General features: G+C 38.2%; 1 protein-coding gene across 10 annotated transcripts in view; it reads left to right on the top strand.

Moving 5' to 3' along the window:
• The window catches only part of tenm4 (teneurin transmembrane protein 4), a 2,250,110-nt gene that overhangs the window by 578,454 nt on the left and 1,656,306 nt on the right, over window positions 1-15,350 (top strand). For all 10 annotated transcript variants that reach the window (XM_087988070.1, XM_087988077.1, XM_087988076.1 and 7 more), the window contains one exon: window positions 11,357-11,412. The gene's annotated coding sequence lies outside the window, so the exon portion shown is untranslated. The remainder of the gene's footprint in view (window positions 1-11,356; window positions 11,413-15,350) is intronic.

A 15,350-nucleotide genomic window follows, 5' to 3' on the forward strand; every position in this document is an offset into this window, starting at 1 on the left:
TTCATCCTTTTATTGCCACTTTGTCCATGGCAATTAAGGATAGGCAATAAATGCTTGCTTAGCCAGCAGCACACACATCCCATGAATGCTTAAAAAGCCCACATCAAAGACAGACAGTCCTTTAATAGTTTATTTAATCAAATTGTGAGTTTATGATCTTCTGGGATAATTATTGGTTGTTTTAAACTGGTCAAACATGTAATAATAATAATAATAATAATAATAGAGTAGCCCTTATGGTAATTTCAATAAACATTTACTTTTATTATTCACTGATGGGATGTGGGCATCACTGGCTGGCCAGCATTTATTGCCCATCCTTAGTTTCCCTTGAGAAGTGGAGGTGATTCTGGAACCGCAGCAGTCCTCATGCTGTAGGTAGACCGACAATGCACTGAGAGAGGGAATTCCAAGATTTTGACCCAACGACATTGAAGGAATGGTTTATTATTTCCAAGTCAGGCTGGTGAGTGACTTGATAGGGAACTTGCACATTGTGTTGTTCCCACGTATTTGCTGCCCTTGACCTTCTAGATGAAAGTGGGCATGAGTTTGGAAGGTGCTGTCTCAGGATCTTTGGTGAATTTCTGCAGTGCATCTTGCAGATGATGCACACTGCTGCCACTGAGCAACAGTATTGGAGGGTGTGAATGTTTGTGGATGTGGTGCTAATCATGTGGGCTGCTTTGTCCTGGATGGTGTCAAGCTTCTTGAGTGTTGTTGGAGTTGCACCTATCCAAGCAAGTGGGAAGTATTCTACAATTCCTGACCTGTGCCTCATAGATGACTATTATTAGATTCCCTACAGTGTGGAAACAGGCCCTTCGGCCCTGTGGTGGTCAGGGTGTGAATTATTTGCCACAGTATTCCTAGTCTATGACCTGCTCTTGTAGCCACTATGTTTATGTGATGAGTCCAGCGAGTTTCTGGTCAATGATTACTTTCAGAATGTTGTTGGTGGAGAATTCAGTAATGGTAATGCCATTGAATGTCAAAAAGTAGTGGTTAGATTTTATCTTATTGGAGATGGTCATAGCTTTACATTTATATGGCACAAAGATTCTTGCCACTTGTAAGCCCAAGTCTGGATATTGTCTAGATATTGCCTTTGAACATGGATTGCTTCAGTATCTGAGGAGTTGCAAATCTTGCTGAAAATTGTGTAATCATCAGCGAACATCCCACTTCTGACCTTATGATGGAGGGAAGGCCATTGGTGAAGCAGCTAAAGGTTTGTTGGGCATAGCGCACGATCTTGAGAAACTCCTGCAGGAGCTAAGATAACTGTCTGCTAACAACTATAACCATCTTCCTATGTGACAGGTATCATTCCAACCAGTGGCAAGTTTGCCCCGGATACCCATTATAACTGTTAGAGCATATTTTGTCAATGATATAGACAGAGAAAGTGAGGTCTGCAGATGCTGGAGATCAGAGCTGAAAATGTGTTGCTGGAAAAGTGCAGCAGGTCAGGCAGCATCCAGGGAACAGGAGAATTGACGTTTCGGGCATAAGCCCTTCTTCAGGAGTCCTGAAGAAGGGCTTATGCCCGAAACGTCGATTCTCCTGTTCCCTGGATGCTGCCTGACCTGCTGCGCTTTTCCAGCAACACATTTTCAACAATGATATAGACAGCCAATTTCTTTGAATTATCAAAGGAATTTAGATTACTTAATAGTTTTTTGAGCACTCAAATGGATATCTAGACTCTCTGCAAGAATACGTGGTTAAGCTTCACTAAGAGCCCAGTCTCCTTCCTATCAGAAGGATAGTGTGAAATTTCAAAGAGTTCAGAAAAGATGTACAAGGATGTCGGCAGGGTTTGAGGATTTGAGCGATAGGGAGAGGCTGATTGGCTGGGGTTGTGTTCCCTGGAGTGTCAAAGGCTGAGGGGTGACCTCATAGAGGTTTATAAAATCATGAGGGGCATAGATAGGATAAATAGATAAAGTCTTTTCCCTGGGGTGGGAGAGTCCAGATCTGGAAGGCATAGGTTTAGGGTGAGAGGGGAAAGACATAAAAGGGATCTAAGGGGCAGCCTTTTCACGCAAAGGATGGTGTATGTATGGAATGAGCTGCCAGAGGAAGTGCTGGAGGCTGGTACAATTGCAACATTTAAAAGGCATCTGGATCGGTATATTAATAGGAAGAATTTAGAGGGATATGGGCCAAGTGCTGACAAATCGGATTCGGTTAGGTTGGGATAACTGGTCGGCATGGATGAGTTGGTCCGAAGGGTCTGTTGAGGTTATTGAAACCCTAGTGTAGAGGCAGGCCATTCAAACCATTGAGTCCACACTACCCTTTTGAAGAGCATCTCACCCAGAGCAACTCCCTGTAAACCTGCATTTCCCCTGGCTAATCCACTTAGCTTGCACATCCCTGGACACAATGGGTAGTTTAACATGGTCAAGCCACCTAACCTGCACATCTTTGTACTGTGGGAGTTAACTGGAGCACCCAGAGGAAATCCACACATACAAGGGGAGAATGTACAAACTCTACACAGACAGTCGCCCGAGGCTGGAATTGAACCCAGGTCCCTGGCACCGTGAGGCAGCAGTGCTAACCAGTGAGACACCATGCCGCTCCATTGTACTCTTTCAAAGGCAGATATGAGAAACAGCTTTATAATTCTAGATTTAGGAAAGCTGGCTTAATTGGAATGTGACAGTGAGAAAGTGAGGACTGCAAGTGCTGGTGATCAGAGTCAAAAAACGTGGCATTGGAAAAACACAACATGTCAGGCAGCATCCGAGGAGCAAGCGAGTTGGCATTTCGGGCATAAGCCCTTCCTGATCAATGGTTTCTGCCCTAAAGGTCAACTGTCCTGCTCCTCAGATGCTGCATGACCTTTTCCAGTGCCACACGTTTTGACTGGGATGTGATAGTGTTACAATAAGGTGAGGACATTTGTTCATTGGTAAAATTATGTGAGGTTAGAGAGAGGAATGCAAAAAATAATTTAAGGTGAAACAAGTTTATATCCCAAGAGGCAACATCTTTACTTGTGAATAAGACTGCCATGGACACCTACAGCATACAGCTAAAAGAAAATTTTATCAAAAGTGCAACATAAACCTCAAATCATGGAGAATGGTGTGACAGAAAGCAAAGTTTGACAAAACAATTAAGTAAGAGCTGGAAATAAAAGGATAAAAAGAAACATGAAAGGAATATCAAAATCAACAAAACATTTTTCTGTTGTATTAGAAAGATAATGTGGTCAGGATCAATGAGATATTTTACTTTAATCATGGTAATATTGTCAATTAAAATAAGGAAATGGTGAAAGTGCTTAATTTCCTTGCATCATTAATTACTGTAGAGGAAGAGGATAATATGCTGAACATCTCAAGGAAGCAGGGTTAAGGACTCATATATGAATTTAATAAACAAAATAGTAATCTGAAAGATAGGCAAGAATATTTAAGATTTCCTAACAATAATCTTTGGGAATCATTGCTGTGGATTAGAAAATCGTGCACATCACTCCATGAATAAAGAAAGGCGAGAGGGAGAAAGTAGGGAATTTTCAACAAGTTAGTCAAACAGTTTTTGTCAGGAAATCACCAGTTTATTATTGAGCATGAACTCACTGAATTCCTTGAATATTTTCAGCTGATCAAAGAAAGCAACCATTGATTTGTAAAGCGAAGGTCATGCCCAACAAATCTGATATTACTTCTTGAAGAGCTGGCTAAAGTAGCAAGCAGGGAACTGGATGTTATTTAGACAGGCTCCAGAGCATTAAATAACATCTCTCGTAAGGGATTTAGCTAACAGTGAAATTCAGTGATTGGAGGCAAATTGTTGACCTAGTTTAAAAGAATTGACTGAGCAACAAGAGACAGTGAGAAAGGAAATTAGGTATTATAATGGCACAATATGATAAATAACATACCACAAGAATTTATGCTGAGCCTTCCTCAATTTGCTATTTTTTGATAATAATGATCAGGGATAGAAAGCCATATTGTTGGTGACATAAAATAACAAAGATATTGGTAATTAATTGAATGGGCTGGCAAATGTACCTTCATATTGGACCTCAAAGCAGGGAATATAGAACAGAATATTTTTAAAAACTATGAGGTTAAAAGTTGGTGTCTATATTCTATAGGTTATTAAAGTGTTATTAAATAATGGTCAAAAAATGATCAAAAAAACTAATTGAATGCTGGTCTTTATATTAAGAAGAATTGAATACAAGGGGTTAGGAGCTATGCTGCAGCTACACAAAGTCTGAATTAGACCACAGTTTCAGTCCTGCAATTCTGGGCATTGCAATTGTAGAAATACATATTAGTCTTGAAGGGAGAGCTGTGTAGATTTGCTAAACTCTTACCTGGATTTTGAGGGTTAAGTTGCCAGGACAGATTTGACAAACTCAGCTACATTATTTAGAATTGTGAATATTTTATTGATTGATGTTTACAAGATATTGAAGAGATCAGGAAGAGGAGGTAGGGAGAAACTATTTCTGATTGTTGAGCTACCTAGAACAAGGTGTCATAGACTAAAATATTGTACCTAAGCTTTCAAGAATGAAAGTCATAAATACTTCGACATGAAAAAGTGTAGACACTTGGTGCTCATTTCAGCAGATAGCAATAACAATGAAACCAATTCTTAACTTAATCTGAGATCGAGACTTTTGTTAACCCAAGATATTAACATAAAGACTACATTATGGATTTAGTTGAATATTAGCCATGCCCCAATTGAATGATGGGATATGCTTGAGGGACAAAATGGCCTCTACTTTTGCTTGTGGGTTCCTCTGTTACAGTGACATATCACATTTCATAAAGAAAAATATAATAACTGTACATAAGAAAAAAGCTTACAAACTCCTTGAGTATGAAGTAGATAAGGATGAAGAAGCAAATTACTGCAGATGCTGGAATTTGTACTGAAAATTATAAATGCTGGAGATCACAATGGGTCAGACAGAATCCAAGCATGCTCTTTCTCCGTAGAGAAGGATGGAATCAATAGCAATTAGACTCACATCACCAAGGCCTCCCCAAAATCCCTACAACAATGCTATTGACAAAAGCCATTTCCGGGGATTTGGTTTGGGATCAGAAAGAAGTAAAAATAGCAGATTACATCACCACTTGAAGACGATCCGTGGGACTTATACCCATGGTAGTTTACATTGGACTTGTGTACTGTATATTCTGTGAAGAATGAAACTGCAAACTTATCGTGATTGAATTGAACATTGCTTCTCTTTTGAATCTAATTACATTCCTTTATTATTAATGATGCACATACTAATGATTGCAATTTGAGCCAAGAGCAATTATAGTTGAAAGAAATCATTTAACAATGTGAATTACTCCTTGGGTCTTATTAGTGTTTACATAATCCTGTTGTTTGTGATAAGTAGTTTATCACTGAGTACTGTACCTGCCAAGTAATCAAGAACAGCATTATCCATTTAGTTGAGGAGATTGCAGAAAGAAGTAAACAACATTAAGAATTGTCATTTTGAGAAGTGAGAGAGAACATTATCATTAAGAAAAGCGCGTCAACATTGTTTCTCAGTGACTGTAGAAAGAGGGTCAATGACATCATTAGTTGTCCTTTACATTTTTCATTTTTTCAAGAAAGGTTAGAAAAATGGTGAAATTAAAAGTAATAAAAATCATTCCTTCAAATATTTTTGAAGCAGTGTATTAAAGGCTTTTTTATATATGTATAGGCTTGAAAACATTTAATTAATACTTTGGACAAAGCTTTGCTTTGAGTTACTTGAGGTGTTTTAGTATTACATCAATAATCTTTAAATTTGTGTGATCTGGAAACTATCTTTTGGAACTTCATAAATGCTTTTGATTCTTTTTACATGATTTCTTTTGGCTGAAGAATTTCAAAATTTCAAAAGAAAAAGACATTTAAAGTTATCACTTTTTTAAACTTGCTGACACCCTTATTATTGTGAAAATTAAAATGGCTTTCCATAACAACTCTCACCTTTGAAATCACCAAACCAAATGTTGTTTAACTTCATAGATTTTTGTTTTGAAATTAGTAAAGTTAATGCCAGTGAATTACTTCTCTAAGATTAAAATTTTATTTGTGTCTTGTATCCATGCTTGATGTTATCCAACGTTATGCTCTACAGAAAGTGAATGTTTGGAAAATGCATTTGTATGTAGTGTAGTAGCTGACTTGCCATAACATGTATTTTGTTATTGGTTGCTTTCACATTGAAATGAGTAGTCATTATATGGCATTGCATCATGCAAAACATGATGTTAGAAATGTGAATCTGAGATTGAAAGTGTTTTCAGAGTTCTAAGTGAGCCACTGTTATAGAAATGCAGAAAAGAAGTACTTATACAGCAGCATGCAAAGTTGAAGTGCTTGATCAGTCTGAACAACTATGACGTTTCCATTCTTGGCTATGGAGTGGAGTTCCACTTCCTCCCATGGATATGGATTGGAGTTTTCAGATAACAAAGAAGAGAAGAGCATTTGTGTAGTGATCCAGCCTTGCACATTGTTTTGCAGCTTGTGTAGAATGGTGAGGTATTGCAGGCAGCCTTATTTGAAGAGAATGTGTATGTTGCATGTGTATGTCCACATTGCACTCATGCCAAAGTCAAATATTATCGCCAATATTTGAACCAATGCAGCCAAATTACTTTTATATTTAGTGTTTCCAGCATAACAAATATCTTCTGCATTATTGGATCAGATTATGTGCAATAATAGCAAGTTATATTCATATAGCACTTTTAACACAAGATGTCTAAAGGTGTTTCATAAGAGCATTCTAAAACAAATGTGAGATCAAGCCACATATGGAGATTCTAAAGAAGATAACAAAAAAATTGGTCAGAAAGAAAGTATTCGAAGACATATTTTAATAAAAGAAAAGTGAGGCAAAGATTTGTAAGGAAGGAATTCCAGAGCTTGGGGTCAAGGCAACTGAAGGCATGGCAATCAATGGTGCAAAGATTAAAATCGAGGCTGTTCAAGATGACTGAGGAAGATAAACACAGACATTTCAGAGGGTTGTGAGACTTGAAAAGATTATGAAGGTATGGAGAGCTGAAATCAATCAGGGATTTGTAAACAAGGATAAGAATTTTCAGCAACATCCTGGGGTTACCATTGACCAAAAACTGAACTGGATCAGCCATATAAAGACTGCAGCTACAAAAGAAGTTCAGAGGCTAAGATCTCTGTGGGGGGTAACACACTGCCTACCTCCCCAGTGCCCATGCGTTATCTATAAGGCACACAAAGAGGACTGCGATCATATTACTCTCCACTTGTATTGAAGGGTGTGACTCCAACACACTCAAGAAGTTTGATACCATCTAGCACTATGCAGCCCATTTGATGGCATGCACGACTTTCAACATGAATCCCTACACAAGCAATGCACACTAGCAGCAAATTGTACTACCCACAAGAAATACAACAGAAATTCAGCAAAGATCAATAGCATCATCCAAATCTGTTATCTCTACTACCAGAAGGACATGGAAATCAGATGTATTAGAACACCCCATCTGCAAGTTACTTTCGAAGCCACCTGTAACCCTAACATGAAATATATGGCTGTTGCTTCACTGCTGTTGTGTCAAAGTCCTGGTGCACTCTTCCTAAAATCCCTGTGGCTAAAACTACACCCCAGGAATTCCTGTGGTTCAAGAAGGTAATTTCTCAGTTTCTCAAGGACAACTGGATAATTTAGCGATAAATTCTAGCCTACCCAGTAACAGCCACATCCCATGAATAATTTTGAAAAAAAAGCATTAAAGACTGTATTTGCTTGACTAGGAACTAATGTAGCTCAGTGTGTACAGGAATGGTAGATGATTTGGACTATGGTGTGAGTTTAATCACAGGCACTGGGGTAATGGATGGTTTCAAGTTTGCAAAGAGTTGTTTTTAGGAGACCAGCAAGCAGTGTTTTGTATAGTCAGATCTAGCAGTAAGAATGGCATGACATCTGTTGAGACACTGAGGTCAAACCGCTCTGCTAAGTAAAATAAAACACTCAGAAAAGCTCGCCTTGCTGCATAATCTGCTAAAAGTGTGAGTGAGTGAAAGAAACTCCCAATTTCCACTGTTTTAAAAAAAATTATTTTTCTAACTCCAACAGTGAACTCTAAACAAAAATGATTAACAAACTGAGCCGCTCTTTTCTTAACTAATCACTATCTGACCCCCAACTCTATTAAAATTCTGCTCCAATAACATAATTATTAAACATTAAATAAACTTAATCTCACAAAGTGCATACAGTCTCTTATGCTGTCATCCTTCCAGTTTTCCAAATCTGTTGCATCCTTCTGTCCTTCTGATTCTGCTGTCTTCTCACTTGGTTATCTTCTTACTTTTTACTGCAAGGGTCTTTGTATAAAATTTCTTGGTACCTTTAATAGATGACGCCTTCTGAGAGATTCCTTTTGAGAGCAAGATGTTTATTTCTTCAGATGGCAGTTGGCTTTCCAGTTCCATGCCCTTCCTTTTTAAATACCCAACATCATATCCTCTCATTGGTCTGACGTTGTCAATACAATATATTTAAGTTTGAATTATCCTGGGCATAATTTAAATTAATTGGTTAAGTTCATTTCTGGTTGCCTTAACATCAAAACACAACCCCCAAGCTGATAAATTCTCAGCACTCTCTGTACCTGTCAGCTAATCACAGACATGTGCTGTCACAATCTCTCAGTGCAGAAAAACAGCACCTCTCTCGCAAAATGACAATGCATTCTTTTGACATGGTAACTCATAGTGATATTGTCATTGGACTAAATATCCAGCTATGCAAGTTAATGTTTGGGACATGAGTCAAATCTAACAAGGAGAATGCAGAAATTTGAAGTCAGTTAATGAATCTGGAATTAAAAGTCATGAAGCAACTGGAGTTCAAACCAAATTTGTACAAATTCGCACATGTCCTTCAGATCTGGTGAGGAAAATCCATCATCTTCAGCAAGTGAAGATATGATTCTAGAACTATAGTAATGTGTTTGACTCTTTTGGAGTTCTGGACTCAAAATGTTAACTTTGTTGCTCTCCCCACAGATGCTGCCAGACCTGCTATGTTTTTGCAGCACATTCTGTTCATACTTCAGATCTCCAGCAGCCAAAGTACTTTGATTTTATGTTGGTTCTCTGTTAAATACCTTCTGAAATGGCCTTACTGGGCACTCAGTTGACTGTAACAGCTATGAATTCTGATAAGAACTTGCCAACCCTGCAAAGTCCTCCTCACTGACATCTGGGGATTTGAGTCAAACTGGGTGGGCTGTCCCACAGATTAGTGAATCAACAGCTTGATCTAATCATATTCACAGAATCACATTTTTCAGACTGTAGATGAATTCTTAGGAGCTTGAATGAAATGGCCTATGGCAAGATGTGGCAGAATCAGGTGACAAGTGCAGTGAGGTCTCATTAAGATCATCTCACTCCACCTTTTATAGTTGCTCCTAGGTAATTATATTTGGAAGCACAACTTGAGCTTTCCCATGTGTACTCATGACAGTCAGCTCTGTCTTACAACCAAAATATCATTGGGATTTGAACGTGTAGTTGTAAGTGAATGTGGGGATGATTTCTTTTCCAAAACACAGAGAGAAGAAGGGACAGTTGAAACTTGGTCAAAGGAAATATGTGGAGAATGATGCTAGGAAGAGATCAGAGAGAACATGAGCTGTGATTAATACAACTGGACTAGCAAGAACACATAATATGACAAGTGGGAAGAATGTGAATGTGGATTGGGGAGTTTATATGAAAATTAAGTCTTGGAGTCCAGACTTGCTGGCATCTGCTGGTCATTTATACCTTTTTGAATTTTGCTGCAATACTCTCCATGGTGCCTGCAAAGGGACCAAATATTTTATTAAGTATTGTTTTATTGTCCTATTAACAAATACACACAGATTGCCAATAAACACTAAATGTTGCATCCACTTCATATTCATTACAGTGCTGGAAATTTGGGACTATTAGATACTATTTCTATGTAGTTTTGTAACACTGATTATAGAGGACTTGTTCCCTTATTTCAACTTGGTCTAGTATGCCTATCAGTTTTTAACTAGGCCTATTTATCATGTAATGGAAATTAATTTGGTAATTTCATTGAATGTATCTCAGAATTGTTTTTCATAGAATCATAGAATCTCTACAGTGTGGAAGCAGGTAACTGAGCCCGTCAAATCCACACATGCCCTCCGAAGAGCATCCCAACTAGAATCACCTCTCTACCCCTGTAATCCTGCATATCTAGTGGTTTAATTTACCTAGCCTACACATCCCTGGACACTATGGGGACAGTTAGCATAGCCAATCCGAGTAACCTGCACATCTTTGGACTGCCGGAGGAAACCGGAGTACCCAGAGGAAGTCCACAAAGGGAGAATGTGCAATCTTCACACGGACAGTCACCTGAGGCTAGAAATGAACCAATGTCCCTGGTGCTGTGAGGCAGCAGTGCTAACCACTGACCTACTATGCCACCCCTAACATTGAGGAGAAAGTGAGGTCTGCTGATGCTGCTGGACACACTTTCCTCATTCCTGAAGAAGGGCTTATGCCCGAAACGTCGATTCTCCTTCCCTGGATGCTGCCTGACCTGCTGCGCTTTTCCAGCAATACATTTTCAGCACCCTATCATTAACCACTGTCCTGTTTTGCCTTTGAAAAAATGTGGTTTACATTTCTACAATGTTGATAAAGTGTGAAATTGGCTGTAGAATTCTCCTATAAGATAAAAAAAATTATACTTGATACTGATATGGGGGAGGTGGGGGAAGGGGTTATTGATTTGCCCAGTTGGTTGGGCAGCTAATTTGCAATACAAAATGTTGCCAAAACATAGGGTTCAATTTCTGCTCTGGATAAGGTTACCATGAAGGATTGTCCTTCTCAACCTCTCACCCTACCTGAGGCGTGATGTTCCTTAGGTTAAACCACCACCAGTCAATTCTCTGTAATGACAGAGCAAACCAACAGTCCGGTAGGACTATGGCAACTTCATCTTTACCCAATGAAATACCATCATTAACAGCATTCCAGTTTCTTCACAGTTATAATGAGATCCGTTTTTATTTTCATGTTTTAAACTTTATGTGTGAATAAAGCTTCTGCTGCCTGGCAGCTGCATTCTTTTATATATTCCAGAAAAATAATTGCTTGATAATACTTTAAAGATTGTACACTGATAATTTCACACAAAGCCTACCGCAATCTCCAGTAGGTCATGTTCATATTTGCAAAGTTCAACTGATGATAGATCTGATAGTGCTTAGCTATCACAGATAACAACAGTATGTTTATCAAAAATACATTTTGCTTTTCATTGCAGATTTCCTAAATGAACTATGAGATGTCAAATTGAGTGTTTTCCAATGGCATCTACATGTGAGTAGAGTTTACTTTTGACTGTATTAAGTTGTAGTAGTTTTATTATTTATTTTCACTTACCAAAAAATTCAACTCATCAAAACCCAATACAATAAGGTCAACTGGCTTCACTGATTTTAATTTTCATATGTTATGCCAACTGCTGCAAGAAGCAAGCTGAGTATTTTCATAAACAGGACCACCAACAACAGCAGGGATGTTTTATCTGGAAATCTTCACATAAGTGTAACTAATTTAATGAATGTTTGCTTTTGTATTAATGTAATAGTGGCATGCAAATTATTTGTTCTGTCCTCCAAGGAAGTTTTACACTGTTGTCCTGAAAAGAATCTGAGTTCCTATGAACCAGAACAATTCCTTGTCACTCCAAAGAACATTCCCGACAAATTGCTGCAGAAATTGTCTTTTACTGCAATTTACTACACTTGATCACTGCTTGGAGAACAGAAAATACTTTTGTGGAATATGAGATCTTTTCCCTGTCGTGTTTAGTTACAAATTAATTTGCTGTAGAAGGTGCTATTTTGAACAAAATCAACAGAAATGTTCTTTTTTACTGAGCTACTTCAAACGATTTCTTGACTGCAACAACAAGATCATATCAATGATAAATTAAAACTAATTGCCATTTTCACTTTAAAACCTACTAAATTAAAATGTACCTTCCATGTAAATTAATTTGAGTTATAATCAAATGCTGAGAAATAATCCAAAAGGTGCCTTTCCTCTCAGTTGCCGTGGCATTTATAAACCCAGCTTATTTCTATCATTTAAAATATGAATGCAGACAGAGATAAGCTTCATAACAGCTGTCATTTAAAATAAAAAATCTTAGACGATCATATTGATTTTTGTGCTGGTAATTTTGACATTTCTACATGCTTAATTTTACACTAATCGGTCATCAAAATATGACATTTAGTCATCAGCTTATTTCCCAGAAGTTTTCCAGAACAAATGAGGTCACTGCTGCTATTGTGATGAATAGGTAAAGAGCTCTATTTATATCGTGCCATGGGACAGAATAAATGTCAGAAGTTGCATAGGAATCTCTCCCATTCAACACATTAGTTAACGAGCTGTGGGGTGGATTTTATTTTAAAAAAGCAAAATAATGAGAATGGTAGAGATCGGCAATAAAAATGAAGGAAATTGTTGAAAAAGATCTAAGGGTCAGAAAACAGCTTTGGAGAGAGAAAAGAAAGAATAGCACCTTGAGCCGATGACAGCTGGGTTCTGTAAACTAGAAAATCAGCTAAAACATGCCTTTCTTGCTCTACAAGTATTTCCAAGTCGACCACCCAATCTTTGCTGAGTTAAATAACATAGGGGAATTCAGTTAGAAAAATTGTAACATAAATAAAAGCATGATTTACATTTCTCTGTTTTTAGTTCCACAAAATGTATTGTTTTGACCTAGAATTGAATGTCTTAAATTAACCCTTGGATTCTTGAACTAATTGCAAATAGGAGAATGAAGAGAGTGGTAGCAAAATAGATTGCAACATTGTATTCTACATTGTCGTCTACATCATAATGATTCTAAATTAGTTGAGAAGATGTGAAGTGTACAAGCACTTTTCACAATAAAGCAAAGCTGTGACTAATAAACTGATCTTTCAATATTACACTAATTAGTCATTATCAAAAAAGCAATGAAAGGGAAGGGGTCAAAATTTGCTCAAACAGCTAATCCCATGCTGTGCCTAGTTAGTTAGATACTACAATGAAAGGTTACATATTCGAAAAATCAGACAGCATTTAATAAAGTTCCCAGAGGTCAGATGGGAGTGAAGGGTATTATGCAGAGAATTGTTACAGAGCAGAAGGAGGCCATTCAGCTCTTTGTGCCTGGCTCGTTTACCGAGCACCACTCACCAACCTTTCCCAAATCCCTGCACATTTCTATCCAGATCATCATCTCATGCCTCAACTAAACCTATCTGCACCCACTGGAAGTCCTCCATCACAAATGAAAGGTTCTTGAAGGAGAAGTTTGAACTTGGACAACTGTTTGCAGAAAATGAAAATTCAATCAGTCACTGCTGATCCATGAAGAGAGCCCAGTTCCAACAGCTTTTGAGAAAAGTACTTTTAACTGCAAGCTGGAATTTATATTTTGAAGGTGAAGGGAAGCAGAGAGGAGTGGGGATGTAGTTTAAAGTGTGAGATTTGAGGAACTTGGCTGAATTGTTTCTGATCCTGAACTATAAACAGTATAACATGTATATTTGAAATGCTATCTGTCTTTTGAATTGTATTCTTTGAGTGGCCTGTGGAAGAGTGAGGGAACAGATTTAGGCCACTCTTCCCAACTAACAGGCTACAAGCACAAATAGTTATGTGACAATATGATTTAGTAACAATAATAGAAGGGTATGATAAAAAATTGAGTTGTTGATGTTTAATGTTCAGAGATAAATAGTGTTCAGAAAAGGTAGGAGAGGAAGTAAAACTGTGGTGGAGTGATAATACTGATTAGAGAAAGAATTAATTGTCAGAAACAGAGGAGGTCCTTGAGCTAGGGAAGGACAGAAACCATTGAGAAATAAATCGTGCACAGTCACCCTAGAATTCACATTCAATAGGTTTCCAAATTATAAAATATATAGAAGTGAAATGTTTAGGAACAGAATGTGCAAGAACTAGAGTGATGATATTTGAGGCCTTTAATTATCCAAATATCAACTCTGAATGTCAAAAGAGAAAGAAAACATTAAAACCAACAAAAAAGTCATATGCTGCATGTGGATAACTTCTTCAAGGATGAAAATACCAAATGAAGATGATGTGTTTAGAGGCGCAGGAATACTTAATGAATATAGCATCTACAAGAGTACGTCAGAGGCTAGAAATCCTGCAATGAATAACTCACCTTCTGTTTTCCCAAAGCCTGTGCACTACCTACAAGGTACAGGTCAGAACATTGATAAGTGCACCTCCAAAAGCACTTGTGAAGCTTGACACCATCCAAGACAAAGCAGCCCACTTTACTGACACTACATCCGCCAGCTTCAACATTCACTCTATGTACAACTAATGGTATAATGTTCTTCAAAGTTCACTGGAGAAATGCCAAGGCAGCACCTTCCAAACCAATGATCTCCATCACTTGAAGAACCAAGAATAAGAGCAGTAGGTGTAAAAGAACATCACCATCTGCAAGTTCCCTCCAAGCCGCATACGATCCTGACTAGGAAATGTATCAACATTCATTCACTGTTGCTGGATCAAAACGCTGGAACTCTCTACACCATAAAGACTGCAGTGATTCAAGAAAGCAACTCACCATCACCTTCTGCAGGACAGTGCTGATCCCTTTCCTTGATGATAATAGTTGAGTGGGGGATATGCAAGCCCATGAGGTTGCAGATTATGTTGGAGTATGTTTCTGTTGCTGCAGATGGCCTTATGGATGTTCAGTGTTCACTTGCAAGATTTGTATGAAGTCTATTCCATTTGGCACAATGATAGTGTCACACAACACGATATTGGGTATTCTTCCGGTGAAGATGGGACCTTATCTCCACAAGACATATGATGGTCATAGACAGATGCATCTGCAGCAAGCAAATTGGTGAGGCTGAAGTCAAGTTTTTTTTTCTCTTATTGGTTCCCTCACTACCTTCTCCAGACTCTATCTAGCAGTTATGTCCTTTAGGACCTGACCAGCTCAGCCAGTAATGCTGCTGTTGAGTCACTCGGAGGGATGAAGCCTCTATCCAAAGTACATTTTGCATTCTTGCTACTCGTTGTGCTTTCACCAAGTGGTGTCAACATGAGGAACACTGATTTATCAGCCACAGGGAGTCAGCTAGTGGTAATCAGTAACAGGTTTCTTTGCCCATGTTTTACCTAGCGCCAAGAGACTTTTCGGGGTTCCGAGACAATGTTGAGGGCTCTCGGGCAACTCCGTCCTGACTGTATACATTGTG

Source organism: Chiloscyllium plagiosum, unplaced genomic scaffold (genome assembly GCF_037043375.1).
Source record: "Chiloscyllium plagiosum isolate Xiang-an unplaced genomic scaffold, Cpla_swu_hap1 HiC_scaffold_6, whole genome shotgun sequence".
Lineage (NCBI taxonomy): Eukaryota > Metazoa > Chordata > Chondrichthyes > Orectolobiformes > Hemiscylliidae > Chiloscyllium > Chiloscyllium plagiosum.